The 19,841-nt window shown below is 38.3% G+C and overlaps 1 protein-coding gene across 5 annotated transcripts in view; it reads left to right on the forward strand.

Annotated features, from left to right (window-relative positions):
* ACER3 (alkaline ceramidase 3) overlaps positions 1-19,841 on the forward strand; it is a 159,212-nt gene that overhangs the window by 58,029 nt on the left and 81,342 nt on the right. Inside the window, exon 2 of one of the 5 annotated variants that reach the window (XM_078058575.1) lies at positions 776-850. The exons of the other annotated variants lie outside the window; for them this stretch is intronic. The gene's annotated coding sequence lies outside the window, so the exon portion shown is untranslated. The remainder of the gene's footprint in view (positions 1-775; positions 851-19,841) is intronic. 5 annotated transcript variants of the gene reach the window in all.

The following is a 19,841-nucleotide window of genomic DNA, read 5'->3' on the forward strand; positions in this document are numbered from 1 at the left end:
GAAATCATCAGTTACATGGGGTTTAAGGTGGGACTGGATGTTGACTGCAGATGGTCATAAGGGAACTTCTTGGAGTGATGCAGTTATCACAAAAACTGGATTGTGATGGTTGCACAACTTTTTAAATTTACTAAAACTCATAAAGTCATACATTGAGTGAATTTAATGTTATATCTCAATACTTGATTAAAAACTAAAAACCAGGGCGCCTGGGTGGCTCAGTTGGTTAAGCGACTGCCTTCGGCTCAGGTCATGATCCTGGAGTCCCGGGATCGAGTCCCACATCAGGCTCCCTGCTCGGCGGGGAGTCTGCTTCTCCCTCTGACCCTCCTCCCTCTCATGCTCTCTGTCTCTCGTTCTCTCTCTCTCAAATAAATAAATAAAATCTTTAAAAAAAAAAAAAAAAAAACTAAAAACCAGTGGACACAGGAAATGTAGGAATGTGCACACTGTGTGAGAGAGAATGAGAGACATTGAGTGTTTACATCTCAGGTGGGGCTGAAGGAAGAAAAGCAGTAGAGGAGAATATAGATACAGAAGACTTGAAATAAGCAATATTGTGTATAGAAGCTATATCTCTTCTCTGGTGGGATATAGCTGTTTTTCCCATTGTACCTGACATTTAGGATCCAGGCAGCCACTCCCAATTGTTGAAGATTGATGAATCCTATTTGTCACCCTGAGTTAGGATTTTCCTTAACAGGGATCAATGTCTTATTAAGTGAATTCATTTGCATATTAATGACCAAAAGTCATTTTTTTTATGTTTATACAGATATGATGATTTGAGTAACTATTCCACATATTGTGGTAATCTGCTGTCTTCTGATATTCCTGTGAATATATGGAGGTACATATTTTCTAAATTACTTTTTCCTGTAACCTTTTTCCAACTGAAGAAGGTTTAGGGGTGATTAAGGGAGACAAAAAATACTGCACAGTAGAGGCATCATAATGAAATTCTTGGGCCTCTTGTATCAGTATCTCTTCATGGAAGGCATCCTTATGAAATTTATTCTTTGAAAGTCAGAGAAAGCCCTTTAGCTCAATTTTTTAAAAATATTTCTTCCAGTTATAGCACTAATAAAGATTAATAAGTCCTTACTGAGTTCCTTGGAACCAGAAATATTTCTGAATTCAGATTGCTTTTGGATTTTAGAAAATTTATAGATTGTAATAGATTTAGAAAATTCATAGATTGTAGAAAATTAGTAGATTGTAGACAGTATACCTACTAAGCCCACCAAGACTTGGGGCAGCACTCCATAGGTGAACTATTCATCTTGCTGCTTAACATGAATATTTACACTAACTGGGCTAAATAATTATCATAAATAGTCTTATGTCCAATCACGTCAGGTTTTACTGTCAAATCAGTTTGTGCCAAACTTAAAAAACAGAAGAACTTTTGGTTTGTTTTTTTTTTTCCCAGAAAACTTTATGTCATGTTAATTATTTTTTTTAATTTTATTTTATTATGTTATGTTAATCACCATACATTACATCATTAGTTTTTGATGTAGTGTTCCATGATTCATTGTTTGCATATAACACCCAGTGCTCCATTCAATATGTGCCCTTTTTAATACCCATCACCAGGCTAACCCATCCCCCCACCCCTCCTCCCCCCTAGAACCCTCAGTTTGTTTCTCAGAGTCCATAGTCTCTCATGGTTCGTCTCCCTGTCCGATTTCCCCTCCGTTCATTTTTCCCTTCCTACTATCTTCCTTTTTTTTTTTTTTTAACATATAATGTGTTATTTGTTTCAGAGGTACAGGTCTGTGATTCATCAGTCTTACACAATTCACAGTGCTCACCATAGCACATACCCTCCCCAATGTCTATCACCCAGCCACCCCATCCCTCCCACCCCCCACCACTCAAGATTTTATTATATTTATTTATTTGAGAGAGAGAGTGAGAGAGAGAGCACAAGAGGGGGTAGGGTCAGAGGGAGAAGCAGACTCCCCGCCGAGCAGGGAGCCTGACACAGGACTCAATCCCGGGACTCTGGGATCATGACCTGAGCTGAAGGCAGTTGCCCAACCAACTGAGCCACCCAGGCGCCCCAAGAACTTTTGGTTTTAAAAGCTTTTTTTTAGTTATTAAATAAGATATTTAAATTTATTTAATTCTCTCTTTTCTTATTTTAAAAAGTAGTAGATAATAAATAGAATCTGGCCCACATTAGGAAAATAATAGACCATGACAACTGGAGTTTACTCCCCAGAGTGCAGGATCATTCAAATTTAGGAGATCCATTAATACATATAATAAATACAATTTATTACAGTAGTAAATTCAAGAAGAATAACCATGTGATTATATTCATAAATGCTGGAACAGCCTTTGTCAAAATTCAGTACCCATTTCTTTTTTTTTTTTTTAAGATTTTATTTATTTATTTGACAGAGAGAGAGAGAGAGCACAAACAGGGAGAGCGGCAGGCAGAGGAAGAGGGAGAAGCAGGCTCCCTGTTGAGCAGGGAGCCTGATGCGGGGCCAATCCCAGTACCTTGGGGTCATGAACTGAGCTGAAGGCAGACGCTTAACTGACTGAGCTATCCAGGTGCCCCTCAGTACCCATTTCTGATTAAAAAGAAAACTCAAGAAATTAGGAATTGATGGATACTGTATTAACATGGTAATATAATATCTCAGTCCTAAAGCCAGCATTTTACTCAGTGTGGAAGTACTAGAAGCACTAGAGACATTAATCAGTGTATTTATACCAGAGAAAATGATTAAGGACCTAAGAATTGGGAAAGGAAACTATCTTTGTTAATAGATACCATAGTATTCCTGAAAATTCTAGTCCAGAGAATCAATTATCAAGCTAACTCAATGCAACTATTTGGTGAGGTATCAGGTTTAAAATTGTAAAAAGCAATAAGCTTCATACATACAAACAATATCCCATTAGATATAATAGTAAAGAAGACCCCATTTAAAATACCATCTCAAAAGATAAAATATCTAGGAATATATTTAATAAGAAATATTTAGTATCTCTGAAAAAAACTAGTAGAACACTTGATGACATGAAAATAAATCTGAAAAAATAAAAAGTTGTTTCTGGATAGACAACTTAAAGATGTCCATTAGTCTAGGTTAATTTATTATTATTTTTAAAGATTTTATTTATTTATTTGACAGAGAGAGGGAGAGTACAAGCAGGGGGAGGAGTAGAGGGAGAGGGAGAAGCAGGCTCCTTGCTGAGCAGGAAGCCCGATGAGGGGCTCGATCCCAGGGCCCTGAGATCATGACCTGAGCCGAAGGCAGACGCTTAAGCGACTGAGCCACCCCCGCACCCCCAGGTTAGTTTATTGAAATAAATAATACTAATAGAAAAACCAGTAAGTTGTTTTCATTAAGACAAGTGGATACTAAAGTTCATATGAAAATATAAACATGCAAAGATATCTTGGAAATGTTTAAAAAGGAAGAGCTATAAGGATAAACTAGTCCTCCTATGTTAAGTATACTCTAAAACTTGCATTGGTAAAATAGTATATATAGTACTGGTATTCCAATAGATAGTACATTAGAATTTTTTTTTAAAAAAGGCATAAGTAGGGGCTCCTATTAATATATTTTTATATATAGATAGTGGCTCAGTTGGTTGAGTGTCAGACTCCTGGTTTTGGCCCAGGTCATGATCTCAGGGTCGTGAGATTAGGCCCCACGTAGGGCTCTGTGCTCAGCACAGAATCCTCCCTTTTCTTCCCCCCTTGCCCTCCCCCCGACTTGTGCTCTCTCTTGCTCTAAAGTAAATAAATAAATAAAATCTTTTAAAAAAATAAAAAGGCATAAATAGACCCAAGTCCATATTAGAGTTCAGTATATGATAAAGATTGTATCTCTAATCACTGGGAGAAAGAAGAATATTTTAATACATGGTATGAAGAATAGAATGGATGTATGTATACCTTATACATAGGAGTAAGTTCTAAGTTGATCAGAGACCTAATTACAAAAACTAAAATCTTGTAAGTACTAGAAGAAAATACATGTGAATTCTTCTATATCCAGAGTGTGGGGAAAGTTTTTATAACTGTGATTCAACATCCAGATGTAATAAAGGAAAATGTTGGCCAATTAAATAAAAACTTTGGCTTGGCAAAAAAACACCATAAGCGAGGTCCAAAGCAAAAGACCAAATGGTGAAAATATTTATGACGTACACTACAGGTAGAGGTTTAATATCCCTAACTTTTGTGCTTAACCAACTGAGCCACCCAGGCACCCTTCAGCATGACTTTTAAATATTGAGGATAAAAAGGACCAAAAATCTGATAGAAATAAGTCGTCAGAGACGGACAGAAAATTCTCCAAAAAATATATTAAAAATAGCCAACATATTTAAGAAAAGATACCTAGTTCACTCATAATAAAAGAAATGCAAACGAGAACTACACTGATGTATTATTTCTCATTTGTCAGATTGGCAAAAAGTGAAATGCTTGACAACATATTCTTGGCAAGGCTGTGGTAGAAATCTGCACTCTTCACACATTGCTAGTGAGAGTACAAAATTTTTGTAGGTGAATTTGGCAATATCTTTAAAAAAAAATTTTTTTTTTTTAAGATTTTATTTATTTGCGAGAGAGAGAATGAGAGACAGCATGAGAGGGAGGAAGGTCAGAGGGGGAAGCAGACTCCCTGCTGAGCAGGGACCCCGATGTGGGACTCGATCCCGGAACTCCAGGATCATGACCTGAGCCGAAGGCAGTCGCTTAACCAACTGAGCCACCCAGGTGCCTGAATTTGGCAATATCTAACAAAACTATATATGCAGTTACCCTTTGACTCAGCATTCACATCTTTTTTTTAAGATTTTATTATTTATTGGAAGAGAGAGAGAGAGCACAAGTAGGGTGAGGGCCAGAGGGAGAGGGAGAGGGAGAAGCAGACACCCCCGCCCTGAGCAGGGAGCCCAACTTGGGGCTCCATCCCAGGACCCTGGGATCATGACCTGAGCTGAAGGCAGCTGCTTAACCGACTGAGCCACCCAGGCACCCCTCAGCATTTACATTTTAAAGAATTTTCTGTGAAGATACATACCCAGTGATTCAAAATTAAATGGACACATGGATATTTATTACAAATTAAAATCCCGTGTAAGCTTTAAACATAAAACCCAGGGGCGCCTGGGTGGCTCAGTCATTAAGTGTCTGCCTTCGGCTCAGGTCGTGATCCCAGGATCCTGGTATCGAGCCCTTCATCGGGCTCCCTGCTCAGCGGGAAGCCTGCTTCTCCCTCTCCCACTCCCCCTGCTTGTGTTCCCTCTCTCGCTATGTCTGTCTCTGTCAAATAAATAAGTAAAATCTTTAAAAATAAATAAATAAACAAACATAAAACCATATATGCTTTAAAAGATGCAGAGTGTGAAAGTATAAATGTAAAAGGATACAGGAGGGTTTAACACTTCTCAGAGTATACTTTTTTGTATTGTTTTTATTTTTGGAACCATATTATGATTTTACATACTCAAAAAATATAATTAGGTCAGGCAGAACAGGAAGTAGTGGAAATTAGGGGGAGGGACCCTGGCTTTGAATACAAAGAAAAATAAATTGCAGAAGATAACATCTGATAAAGAATTGTTATCCAAAATACATAAAGAACTCTTTGTATACAAAATGTAAATATAAAATTCAACATTAAGAAAACAACTTGGTTAAAAAATGGACCAAGAACCTTAATAGACACCTCACCAAAGAAGATGTATAGAGGGTAAATAATATGAAAAGATGCTCCACATCATATATCATCAGAAAAATGCAAATTAAAATAACAGTGAGATCCCACTATACATCTATTAGAATGGACAAAATCCAAATACTTTTGAGGATGTGGAGCAATACGAACTCTCATTCATTGCTGCTAGGAATGCAAAATGGAGCAGCCACGTTGGAAGACAGTTTGGTGGTTTCTTGCAAAAACTCAGCATAATCTCACCATATGATTCAGCAGTGATGCTTTTTGTTATTTACCCAATAGAGTTGAAAAATTATGTCCACACAAAAATCACACAGATGTTTATACCAGCTTTATTTATAATGCCAATACTTGGAAGCAAACAAGAAGTCCTGTGGAGGTAAATGGATAAACTGTGGTATTTCCAGACAATGAAATGTTGTTCAGTACTAAAAAGAAGTGAGCTATCAAAGTATGAAAAAACAAAGAGGAACCTAAAATGTCTATTAGTAAGTGAAAGAAGTCAGTCTGAAAAGACTACATGCTGTATGATTCCAGCTCTATGATGTTCTGGAAAAGGCATATAGAGACAGTGAAAAGATCAGTAAAAAGATCAGGGCCGCCAGGAGTTTGGGGGAGGGAGAGATGAATAGGCAGAACACAGAGGTTTTTATTTTATTTATTTATTTATTTATTTTTAGCACAGAGGTTTTTAGCACTGTGAAACTATTCTATATTTCTATGATACTGTAATGGTGGGTACATGCCATTATAAATTTGTCCAAATCCATAGAATGTACAACACCAAGACTAACTATAATGTAAACTGTGGACTTTGGGTGATAATGTTGTTTTATTGTAGATTTATCAGTTGTAACAAATGCACCTCTAGGGGAGGCTATGCATGTGGGTGAATGGGGGTTATATGGGAAATATCTGTACCTTCTGCTCAGTTTTGCTGTGAAATGAAATCTTGTGTAAAAAGAAAAAGTTGTAATAATAATATAAAAAAGTACTATATACCCTTTATCAAATAGAGAAAATAACCACAGAGGAGGAAAGTGAAAGTATTTATCCAATTAACTTTAAATGTTATTTTCATTATATGTCCCCAGTTTGAAAACAAAAGATAGTCAATGAAATCTTGAACCTTACTTTACTAACTTTATTTACTTTTATTTATTTATTTACTGTTTATTATTGGTAGTGGTATGAGTATACCAATTCTAAAGTTATTTTTATATGCCTTTTAGGATTAAGCAAATGAGGAAATTTATAGAAATTATATTGTTGGGTGAGGATTCTCATGTGGAAGAAAGATATAAATTTGGATGGGGGAAGATAAGGAAGGAACCCTGTGGTATTAGATTGGAGTCAGGTATCAGCATAATTAAAACAAACAAAAAAGATTTCACATGTTTTATCTTCCAATAAAATCACATCTTACCTTCCTGGAAGCAGTGAGTATTAAATAGCAGCAAACACATCTAGTGTTGAGGTCTTGGTTTCTAAAAATCTTTCCTACTGAAGGAATGAAGATTTCTTGGAGAAATGATCGTTTCTGGGATGAGGCAAGGAGAATACAAGATGAGTCTGGCACATCTTGTCATGCCAGAAAGTAAGAAAATGTCCAAAAAATGAGGGAATCATGGCAAAATAACACAGAGGGCAGTTGGCCAAGCCAGGACAATTTGAACTTCCAAATGAAAAATGACAGAATTGGGTTACAATACATGGTATGAAAAAAGAATCCACAAGTTTGTACTGATACTAACAAGCAAACAAACAAATGGTATGGGAAGGGGAAGCTTTTTTTAAAAATTTATTTTTATTAAGATATAATGTATTATTGTATAATTGTATAATATATATACAATATAATGTATATTGTATAATAATGTATAAGATATAATATATGTACAAGTCGTAGACTTGTACCCCTGAACAAATAATACATTATATCTTAATAAGGAAATGGTCCAGTGTCATCAGTCTTACACAATTCACAGTGCTCACCATAGTACATACCCTCTCCAATGTCCATCACCCAGCCACCCCATCCCTCCCACCCCCCTCCACTCCAGCAACCCTCAGTTTGTTCCCTGAGATTAAGAGTCTCTTATGGTTTGTCTCCCTCTCTGGTTTCGTCTTGTTTCATTTTTCCCTTCCTTCCCCTATGATCCACTGTCTTGTTTCTCAAATTCCTCATATCAATGAGATCATATAATAATTGTTTTTCTCAGGTTGACTTATTTTGCTTAGCATAATACCCTCCAGTTCCATCCATGTCATTGCAAATGTCAAGATTTCATATTTTTTTTTGATGGCTGCATAATATTCCATTGTGTTTATATACCACATCTTTATCCATTCATCTGTTGATGGACATCTAGGCTCTTTCATAGTTGGGCTGTTGTGGACATTGCTGCATAAACATTGGGGTGCATGTGCCCCTTCAGATCACTACATTTGTATCTTTGGGGTAAATACCCAGTAGTGCAATTACTGGGTCATAGGGTAGCTCTATTTTCAACTTTTTGAGGAACCTCCATACCGTTTTCCAGAGTGGCTGCACCAACTTGCATTCCCACCAACAGAGTAGAAGGGTTCCCCTTTCTCCACATCCATGCCAACATCTGTCATTTCCTGACTTGTTAATTTTAGCCATTCTGACTGGTGTGAGGTGGTATCTCATTGAGGTTTTGATTTGTATTTCCCTGATGCCGAGTGATGTTGAGCACTTTTTCACGTGTCTGTTGGCCATTTGGATGTTTTCTTTGCAGAAATGTCTGTTCATGTCAGTGATTCATCAGTCTTATAAAATACCCAGTGCTCATTATGTCACATGCCCTCCTTAATGTCTGTTACCCACCTCCCTCCCCTCCAGCAACCCTCAGTTTGTTTCCTATGATTAAGAGTCTCTTATGGTTTGTCTCCCTCTCTGGTTTCTTCTTGTTTTCTTTTTTCCTCTCTTCCCCTATGATACTCTGTTTTGTTCCTTAAATTCCACATATAAGTGAGATCATATGATAGTTGTCTTTCTCTGATTGACTTATTTCACTTAGCATAATACCCTCTAGTTCCATCCACATTGTTGCAAATGGCAAGATTTCATTTTTTTTAATGGCTGAGTAGTATTCCATTGTATATATATACCACATCTTCTTTATCCATTCATCTGTCAGTGGACATCTGGGCTCTTTCCATAGTTTGGCTATTGTGGACATTGCTGCTATGAATATTGGGGTGCAGGTGCCCCTTCAGATCACGACATTTGTGTCTTTGGGGTAAATATCCAGTAGTGCAATTGCTGGGTCATAGGGTAGCTCTATTTTCAACTTTTTGAGGAACCTCCATACTGTTTTTCACAGTGGCTGCACCAACTTGCATTCCCACCAACAGTGTAAGAGGGTTCCTATTTCTCCTCATCCTCACCAACATCTGTCGTTTCCTGACTTGTTAATTTTAGCCATTCTGACTGTATTTCCCTGATGCCGAGTGATGTTGAGCACTTTTTCATGTGTCTGTCGGCCATTTGTATGTCTTCTTTGGAGAAATGTCTGTTCATGTCTTTTGCCCATTTCTTGACTGGATTCTTTGTTTTTTGGATGTTGAGTGTGATAAGTTCTTTATAGACCTTGGATACTAGCCCTTTATCTGATATGTCATTTGCAAATGTCTTCTCCCATTCTGTTGGTTGTCTTTTGGTTTTGTTGACGGTGTCCTTTGCTGTGCAAAAGCTTTTTATCTTGATGAAGTCCCAATAGTTCATATTTGCCTTTGTTTCCCTTGCCTTTGGAGACATGTCTAGCAAAAAGTTGCTGCGGCCAAGGTCAAAGAGGTTGCTGCTTGTGTTCTCCTTTAGGATTTTGATGGATTGCTGTCTCACATTTGGGTCTTTCATCCATTTTGAGTCTATTTTTGTGTGTGGTGTAAGGAAATGGTCCAGTTTTATTCTTCTGCATGTGGCTGTCCAATTTTCCCAACACCATTTGTTGAAGAGACTGTCTTTTTTCCGTTGGATATTCTTTCCTGCTTCGTCGAAGATGAGTTGACCATAGAGTTGAGGGTCCATTTCTGGGCTCTCTATTCTGTTCCGTTGATCTATGTGTCTGTTTTTGTGCCACTACCATACTGTCTTGATGATTATAGCTTTGTGACAGAGCTTGAAGTCCAAACTTGTGATGCCACCATCTTTGCTTTTCTTTTTCAACATTCCTCTGGTTAGTCGGGGTCTTTTCTGGTTCCATACAAATTTTAGGATTATTTGTTGCAGCTCTGTGAAAAAAGTTGATGGCGTTTTGATAGGGATTGCATTGAACATGTAGATTGCTCTAGGTAGCGTAGACATTTTCGCAATATTTGTTCTTCCAATTCATGAGCATGGAATGTTTTTCCATTTCTTTGTGTCTTCTTCAATTTCTTTCATGAGTATTCTGTAGTTTTTTGAGTACAGATCCTTTGCCTCCTTGGTTAGATTTATTCCTAGTTATCTTATGGTTTTGGTGCAATTGTAAATGGGATCAATTTCCTAATTTCTCTTTTTTCTTTCTTGTTGTTAGTGTACAGAAATGCAACTGATTTCTGTCATTGATTTTATATCCTGCCACTTTACTGAATTCCTGTATGAGTTCTAGCAATTTTGGGGTGGAGTCTTTGGGTTTTCCTCATAAAGTATCATGTCATCTGCAAAGAGTGAGAATTTGACTTCTTTGCCAATTCAGATGCTTGTCTGATTGCTGAAGCTAGGACTTCTAATACTATGTTGAATAGCAGTGGTGATAGTGGACATCCCTGCCGCGTTCCTGACCTTCAGGGAAAAGCTCTCAGTTTTTTCCCATTGAGAATGATATTCACTGTGGGCTTTTCATAGATGGCTTTTATGATATTGGGGGTATGTACCCTTTATCCCTACACCGTGAAGAGTTTTAATCAAGAAAGGATGCTGTACTTTGTCAAATGCTTTTTCTGCATCTATTGAGAGGATGATATGGTTCTTGTTCTCTTATTAATGTATTGTATCACATTGATTGAGTTGCGGATGTTGAACCAACCTTGCAGCCCAGGAATAAATCCCACTTGGTCGTGGTGAACAATCCTTTTAATGTACTGTTGGATCCTATTGGCTAGTATTTGGGTGAGAATTTTTGCATCCATGTTCATCAGGGATATTAGTCTGTAATTCTCCTTTTTGGTAGGGTCTTTGTCTGGTTTTGGGATCAAGGTGATGCTGGCTTCATAGAAAGAGTTTAGAAGTTTTCCTTCCATTTCTGTTTTTTAAAACAGCTTCAGAAGAATAGGTATTAGTTTTTCTTTAAATATTTGGCAGAATTACCATGGGAAGCCATCTGGCCCAGGACTGTTGTTTGTTGGGAGATTTTTGATTACTGCTTCAATTTCCTTGCTGGTTATGGGTCTGTTCAGGTTTTCTATTTCTTCCTGGTTCAGTTTTGGTAGTTTATACATCTCTAGGAATAAATGCATCCATTTCTTCCAGATTGCCTAATTTGTTGGCATATAGATGCTCATAATATGTTCTTATAATTATTTGTATTTCTTCGGTGTTGGTTGTGATATCTCTTTCATTCATGATTTTATTTATTATTTACTTATTTACTTATCTTTTTGATAAGTCTGGCCAGGGGTTTATCAAATCTTATTAATTCTTTCAAATTTTTTTTAAGATTTTATTTATTCACTTGAGAGAGAGCGAGAGCACAAGCAGGGGAAGAGGCAGAGGGAAAGGGAGAAGCAGACTCCCCACCAAGCTGGGAGCCTGACATGGGGCTCGATCCCAGGACCTGGAGATCATGACCTGAGCTGAAGGCAGATGCTTAACCATCTGAGCCACCCAGGTGCCCCTTATTAATTCTTTCAAAGAACCAGCTCCTAGTTTTATTGACTTGTTCTACTGTTCTTTTGTTTTCTATTTCGTTGATTTCTGCTCTGATCTTTATTATTTCTCTTCTCTTGCTGGGTTTAGGCTTTATTTGCTGTTCTTTCTCCAACTCCTTTAGGTGTAAAGTTCCATTATGTATTTGAGACCTTTCTTGTTTCTTGAGAAAGGCTTGTATTGCTATATACTTCCCTCTTAGGACCGCCTTTGCTGCATCCCAAAGGTTTTGAAGAATTGTGTTTTCATTTTTTGTTTCCATGAATTTTTTAATTCTTCTTTAATTTCCTGGTTGACTCATTCATTCTTTAGTAGGATGCTCTTTAGCCTCCATGTATTTGAATTCTTTCCAAATTTCCTCTTGTGATTGAGTTCCAGTTTCAAGGCACTGTGGTCTGAAAATATGCAGGGAATGATCCCAGTCTTTTGGTACTGGTTGAAACCTGATTTGTGACCCAGTTTGTGATCTATTCTGGAGAATGTTCCATGTGCACTTGAGAAGAATATGTATTCTGTTGCTTTAGGATGGAATGCTCTGAATATAACTGTGAAGTCCCATCTGGTCCAGTGTGTCATTCAAAGCCCTTATTTCCTTGTTGATCTTCTGTCCATTTCCGTGAGTGGGGTGCCAAAGTCTGCTACTATTACTGTATTATTTTTTATGTGTTTCTTTAATTTTGTTATTAATTGGCTGCTGCCTTGTTAGGGGCATAAATTTTACAATTGTTCTTCTTTTTGGATAGACCCTTTAATTATGATATAATATCCTTCTTCATCTCTTAAAAACAGTCTTTGGTTTAAAATCTAATTTGTCTGATACAAGGATTGCCACCCCAGCTTTCTTTTGATGTCCATTACCATGGTAAATGGTTTTCCACCCCCTCACTTTAAATTGGGAGGTGTCTTTGGGTCTAAAATGAGTCTTTTGCGGGGCGCCTGGGTGGCTCAGTTGGTTAAGCGACTGCCTTCAGCTCAGGTCATGATCCTAGAGTCCTAGGATCGAGTCCCGCATCGGACTCCCCTCTCGGCGGGGAGTCTGCTTCTCCCTCTGACCCTCCCCCCTCTCATGCTCTGTCTCATTCTTTCTCTCTCAAATAAATAAATAAAATCTTTAAAATAAAATGAGTCTTTTGCCGACAGCGTAGAGTCTTGCTTTTTTATCCAGTTTCTGATAACCCTGTGTCTTTTGATTGGGGCATTTAGCCCATTTACATTCAGAGTAACTATTGAATATACCATACTTATATCATTTAATATACCATATTGTAATTATCTGTTTACTTTCTAACTCTCCCCTAATGTTATTTAGTAGTTAAGGGGGAAAGTGGCAGAATATGAGGTTGGAGAGATTAGGCAGCAGCCAGATCATGCAGGGCCAGAGTAAAGAGTCTGGATTTTATTCTAAGAATGTAACATGATCCTATTTATGTTTTTAAAAGATCACCATGACTGCTTTGTGGAGAATGGATTGTGGATGGTAAGAGTGCCAGCTGGGAACCTAGTTAACAGACTGTTGCAGTGGCGCAAGTGAGAGGTGATAGTGGTTTAGAGTAGGACAGTGGAGACTGGAGAGAGGTAGATGATTCAGGACATATATTGGAGATAGTGCCTTTAGGGCTTATTAATGTGTTAAATGTGGGAGTTAAAGATTTTCAGATTACTTTCTAGGTTTCTAGTTTGAGCAAGTGTCTAGAGAGAAGATCTGGCATTCTGTTTTTATTTATTTATTTATTTAAAGATTTTATTTATTTGAGAGAGAGAATGAGAGAGAGCACATGAGAGGGGGGAGGGTCAGAGGGAGAAGCAGACTCCCTGCTGAGCAGGGAGCCCGATGTGGGACTCGATCCAGGGACTCCAGGATCATGACCTGAGCCGAAGGCAGTCACTTAACCAACTGAGCCACCCAGGCGCCCCTGGCATCTGTTTTTATTATGTTGAGTTGAAATGCCTGTTAGACATTGAATGAAGGTGTTAACATATATGAGATTGGAGTTCATAGCGGGGTTTAGGCATCATTGTCCTAATGTTGGTATTTAAAGCTGTGGAAACTGATGAGATCACCCAGGAAATGAATCTAGGAAGGGAAGATGGCCAAAGATTAATATAAATACCATAAGTTCATCACCCAGAGGTAGAACCTGGCATGCAGACATCTTAATAGGCCACTATTTAAAATTTAACCGTTTTAAAATTAGTTGCCCATATTTGAGAGTTCCCATAGAAATCCAAATCTTTGGGGCACCTGGGTGGCCCAGTCAGTTGAGCATCTGCCTTCAGCTCAGGTCATGATCCCAGGGTCCTGGGATTGAGCCCCAAGTGGGACTCCCTGCTCGGCGGGGGTCAGGGAGAGGGGGGTCTGCATCTTCCTCTCCCTCTGCCCCTCCCCCCACTCATGCTCTCTCTCGCATTCTCTCTCTCTCAAATAAATAAAAACTTAAAAAGAAAAAAAAAGAAATCCAGGTCTTTGCCTTCTCTGAATAATTAGAAGATGCAACATCACGGGGCGCCTGGGTGGCTCAGTCGGTTAAGCGACTGCCTTCGGCTCAGGTCATGATCCCAGGGTACTGGGATCGAGCCCCACATCGGGCTCCCTGCTCGGTGGAGAGCCTGCTTCTCCCTCTCCCTCTGTCTGCCGCTCTGCCTACTTGTGCTCTCTCTCTCTCTCTGTTAAATAAATAAAAATCTTAAAAAAAAAAAAAAAAAAAAAAAAGAAGATGCAACATCACTGAACTTGTATGTCTTCATGGGAGCAATCAGCCCAAGCTGTTCTTCTTAGAATGGTCTGTATATTTGACCACAGTCTCTACTGTTCCCTTATTGTTCTTCACTTAGCTATTTTACTCAAATGCCTCTCTGGGCATTTGAATTTACAGCCCCTGATTTAAAGATTTTTTTTTTTTTTTTATTAGAGAGAGTACAAGCAGGGGGAGTGGCAGGCAGAGGGAGAGGGAGAAGCAGGCTCCCCGCTCAGCAGGGAGCCCAATGTGGGGCTCGATCCCAGGACTCCGGGATCATGACCTGAGCCGAAGGCAGACGCTTAACCGTCTGAGCCACCCAGGCGCCCCTACAGCCCCTGATTTAGACCTTAAGGATAGAAGGAGCCAACAAAGGAACCTAGGAAGAAGCAATCATGAGATAAGAAAACCAGGAGAATAGGGCATTACAGAAAACTAGGTAGGAAGGTGTTTCAATTATTAAATGCCACTAAGAGATTGAGTAAGATGAAGACAGAAAAGGGCTGTTGTTTTTGGTGTGAATGGGTTTGAGGAATAGATGGGAAAGAGAGGTGAGGAAGTGGAGGTAGTTCTTTTGAAAACTCAGGAAAGTGAAGAGGTGTAGGTAATGGGGCAGAAGGGTGGCTTTTGGAGATATTAGCGAATATGTGAACAATCCATTAGAGAAGTAGACATTAATGATGCAGGAGAGAAAGGTGATAATAAATTGAAGATTTAGGAGAACAGATGATATCCTAGAGCACAAGAGCCCAATTGTGGGCTTGTTAGAAGGAGACATGCTGCTTCAGGGAGGGGAGGAGAGTGTTGGTCCTGAGGTAATGGCAATATGGAATACTGATAGATAAAAATGAGAATCTTCAGTGTTCACACAGAGCCAGAGAATTATCTTAGGCTAAAGATTTAGACTAAATATAGACTTTTATTCATTCATTCAAAGAGAGAGGGGGAGACAGGTGGGGGGAGGGGAAGAGGGAGGAGAGAGAATTTTAAGCCGTCTCCATGCACAGCATGTAGCCTGACGCAGGCCTTGATCTCACAACCCTGAGATTATGACCTGAGCCAAAATCAAGAGTTGGTAACTTAACCAACTGAGCCACTCAGGTGCCCCTAGACTTATATTTAGACTTACAGATTTATATAGATTTACTTAGATTAAATATCGATTTTGGAATTTAATCTGTAAAAATCTGATACTTTTCTTAAAGAGCACATAATAGTCATATATAGTCTCATAGTATTGAAAGAGGAGAATATTACTTTACATTTTATAGGTGAGAACTGAGGGTCAGACATGTGGATTTAAGATTGCCCATTGAGCAGAACTGGGGCTTCACCCCCTAGTCATCACGAGTTCCAGTCTTACACTCTTCCTGACATACCCTTATCTCTAACTTACTGACCTAAAATCTAAGTGAACTAGCCATGTACTTTAATCTTAAGGGAACATTAATTGATTTTTTTTATCAGGTTTTAGCATTGTGGTTGGGAGAATATGCTTACTAAATTTGTTTTTTACCACCTTTGTGATTCAGAATTTAAAAGGGAAAAAACAAGTTCCAAAACTGATTTGGAGATTTTTCTTTTGATAGCCTTCTTAAAACTACAGAAAATATGTTCTGTTGCGAAAAAGATAATATTGAACATCTGCAGAATATTTTTTCCTGTCTTTTCCTGAGTTGAATAATAAAACTTGAAATCATACCTTGCCCTCATTTCTTATCTAATGAAAATAAGTTTGAGTCTTATATATGTGCCTTATATTTCCATATCTGACTTTTGAAAGGATTTTATTTGGTGCCTCTAATTCTGTCTTGATTCATATTCTTACCACAGAATAATTCCTTCTTAAGTTTTGGATCAGCCTTGACTCATTAAAGTTTATACACCAGAAACAGTAGTTTCTGAGGAATAATTTCTAGATAGCTGTATCTTGTCAAGACAATTTAATGACAGCCTTAAATTACAAACTTATTTTTCACTTTAAGATTCATATTCATAGGGGGCGCCTGGGTGGCTCAGTCGGCTAAGCAGCTGCCTTCGGCTCAGGTCATGATCCCGGAGTCCTGGGATTGAGCCCCACATTGGGCTCCCTGCTCAGCGGGGAGTCTGCTTCTCCCTCTTCCTCTCCCTGCCACTCTGCCTCCTTGTGCTCACTCTCTCTCTGTCAAGTAAGTAAAAACAGTCTTTTAAAAAATATATTTAAAAAGGATTCATATTTATAAATAAAGTCTTTAAAATAAACTACATAGATATTACTAATTTTGGTGGGGTTTTAAAAATCGTTCTTTTGCTTTTGTGACTTATTGAGATTTACAGCTAGAAGGGTTTTTACTCCCTTTTCCCCCATTAAAGCACATAAGCACATCATAGTTTTCCCCTGGATCTGGGTATAGTCAGTATGATAAATTATTTTAAGAGACTCAGTTATCACTGTTAATCCTCTTGGTCTCATTTTCCTGTTATATATATTTGAAGGTTTTATTTTTAAGTAATCTCTACACCCAACATGGGGCTCGAACTCACAACCCCGAGATCAAGAGTACCACGTTCTACCGACTGAGCCAGCCAGGCACCCCTCATTTTCTTTCCAGTATTTTAATGTGTCTGGAGAACATCTGGGTTAACCATTGATTAGAGGGGAGGTGACCAAAATGCTTCCTGAACTCTCCTTTGATTTCTTGTGAAATGTGGGCATGTGGCTGAGTTTCCTATCTGGCTCACATTAGAGGCATGCTTTGGGGTATCCTAGTTTATTTTTCTCCTTCCCTTTGCAGACCACCTCCTGCCCTTGTTTCCTGTGCCACAAGTTTCCGTAGGTCCTGGGCACAAAACCACAATTTCATCCTTGACTAGTCCCCTTACTCCCCCTCTCAGAACTCCCATATCCCTTAATTAGCCGAGTCTTCAGGTTCTATCTTTGTGATCTCTAGAATAGCTTCTTTCTTTCCATTTTTGCTGTCATCATTCTAATTGAGAACCTGTATTTTTTTTTTTTTTTTCACCTAGACTTCTCCTTACTAACTTCACAGGTGGCATGGGACACCATGCATTCTTTTCCTAAGTAAACGTTCTGTTCTTTTGGATATTTGCTGCCCTACAAAATTCTGATATTTCTCTTAATTGCTTCCAGGAGTAGGTGTGACAGAAGGAAAGGCTTTAGGGCAGACGGACTTTGTTTCTAATCTGAGCTTTGCCACTTACTAGCTTTTCGGTATTTCCAGACATCACTTTCTTCCTGTACAAAATGGGAATAATGTGAGAATACCTTGTAGATCTTTTGAAACGACTGGAGGTAGAGTGTATAAAGTGCCATGCCTGGCACTGGTATTACAGGTGCAAACTAAAAAACACTATATGTGCTCCCAGCTCACCTTTCTGCCTTATTTTCTGTTCCTGATACTCAGTCCTATTGAATGAAATGCTTATTCCTAAGTATTGTCCACATCTCCATACCTTTACTCAAACTGTATATATGTTCTCCACTTGTATCTTCTCCCTCGCCTTATCTGCCTACAAATCTCTCTTAAGTTCTATCTCAAATGTCATCTTGTGAGGCAAGCCTTTCTGTTCTTATTGTCCACATTCTACCCAAATAACGTTTTTTCCTCTTTGGAGCTATTTCCCCTATTATTTTTTCAATTCAGGGACATTCCTTACCACCCTCTACTACCAATACACATACTCTAATGTGAAGTGCTGGATCATTGAGGAGGAAGAAAAAAAATCAACCAATTAGCAAGTACTTAATAAGTGTTCTTTATATTTTCAGCACTGTGCTAGGTTCTGGAGATTCTTTAGTGAACTATAGAGACCTAGATCATGCCTTTATGAATCTTAGAATTTAAAAATGATCTTTGGCTTTTGATGTTCAGCAAAATCATTGGCAGGCTTTTAAAATACGGGTACCAGAGTATCCACTAAATCAGGATTTTCTAGAACAAGGGCCTCTAAGTAAAATAGAATTCTCCAAATCTGATAACTACTGGCCTAGCCAAACACTATTTCTTACATGCCCTGTTATGGTTGTCTTAATGGAGGAGGAAGCAGAGGAAGATTTGACTTAGGAGGTGACATTTAAAATGGATATGGGGTATACACTGAAGTATTAAGGGTAAAGGGACATATGTATCCAATTTACTCATGGTTCATAAAAATAATTATATATGTACACATATATATACATACATTTATATATACACACACATATGTGGATATAGATATCAAAATGTTAGAAATGGTGATTCTGGGGCACCTGGGTGGTTCAGTCCATTAAACGTCTGCCTTCGGCTCAGGTCATGATCCCAGGGTTCTGGGATTGAGCTCCACATCAGGCTCTCTGCTCAGCAGGAAGCCTGCTTCTCCCTCTCCCACTCCCCCTGCTTGTGCGCTCTCTCTCTCTCTGTCAAATAAATAAATAAAATCTTAAAAAAAAGAAATGTTGATTCTGAGTAGAACATACACTGCAGTTTACTATTCTATAAACATTTCTGAAGTTTGAAATTGTTTGAAAAGAAGAAGCTAACAGGAATGAGCAAAAGTTAATTGGATCTAGAAATTGTGTAAGATTTCGTGGGTTTTTTTTTTAAGGGTTTTTTTGTTTGTTTGTTCGTTTTGTAATCTCTACTCCCATCGTGGGGCTAGGACTCACTACCCCAAGATCAAGAGTCTTATGCTCTTCCAACTGAGCCAACCAGGTGCCCCAAAGTTGTATAACATTTCAATAACCAGAGACACAGATTATAGGATTGGAGGCAGGGTATAAGTATTCCAGGCTGAAAGGACAGGGTAATCACAAGACCAGCAAAGGCAGAGGAGACTAGAAGTTGATAGTGTGAGATAACAGACCAGTCAGGTAAGCAGTCAGGTGTGACTGAACTACAAGCTGCAATAAAAGAAATGAGTAGAGCCAGATTATGAAGCTCCATGTATGCCTTGCAAATTTAGTCTCTCATTTAAACTAGTGGCTGCCAAGTAGAATACTCACAGCCCAAGTGGTAAGGAAAATGATCTGTTGAAGTGCACCAAGAAAACTTTGTAACTTCTATTTGTATATATGTTACCTCTTTCTTTACCTCATCTAAATTTCTATTTTATGTGTTTTAAAAAATATGTAGTATCTTAACACAGTAGTGTATATACAGTTTGTAAATAAATATCATATATGAGGTTGCTAAAAATTTTTTTTTGTTGCTATCAAAGTTGAGAGACCACTCCTTTAGACATTTTCCTGCCTTGTAATTAGAGCAATATTTTTAAAAATGCAAAACTGATTATATTAGTCCCTGTATGTATGCATTTGTATATGTGTGTATACATACATTTGGGTATATGTGTATAGTTTTTCAACAACTTAGTCTTTAATACAAAGTCCAAATCTGAATCAGATTTTAACATGACTTTAAATGCTCTTCTTAGTCTGCTGCCTACAAATCATGCCAATCTACTCACTGACTGGATCCCTATTCCAACATTGTTCATGGTGTAAGCCAAGTTCTTTCAGTTTTTTTAATGCAC

The sequence above is a fragment of the Halichoerus grypus genome, chromosome 11 (assembly GCF_964656455.1).
Source record: "Halichoerus grypus chromosome 11, mHalGry1.hap1.1, whole genome shotgun sequence".
NCBI lineage: Eukaryota > Metazoa > Chordata > Mammalia > Carnivora > Phocidae > Halichoerus > Halichoerus grypus.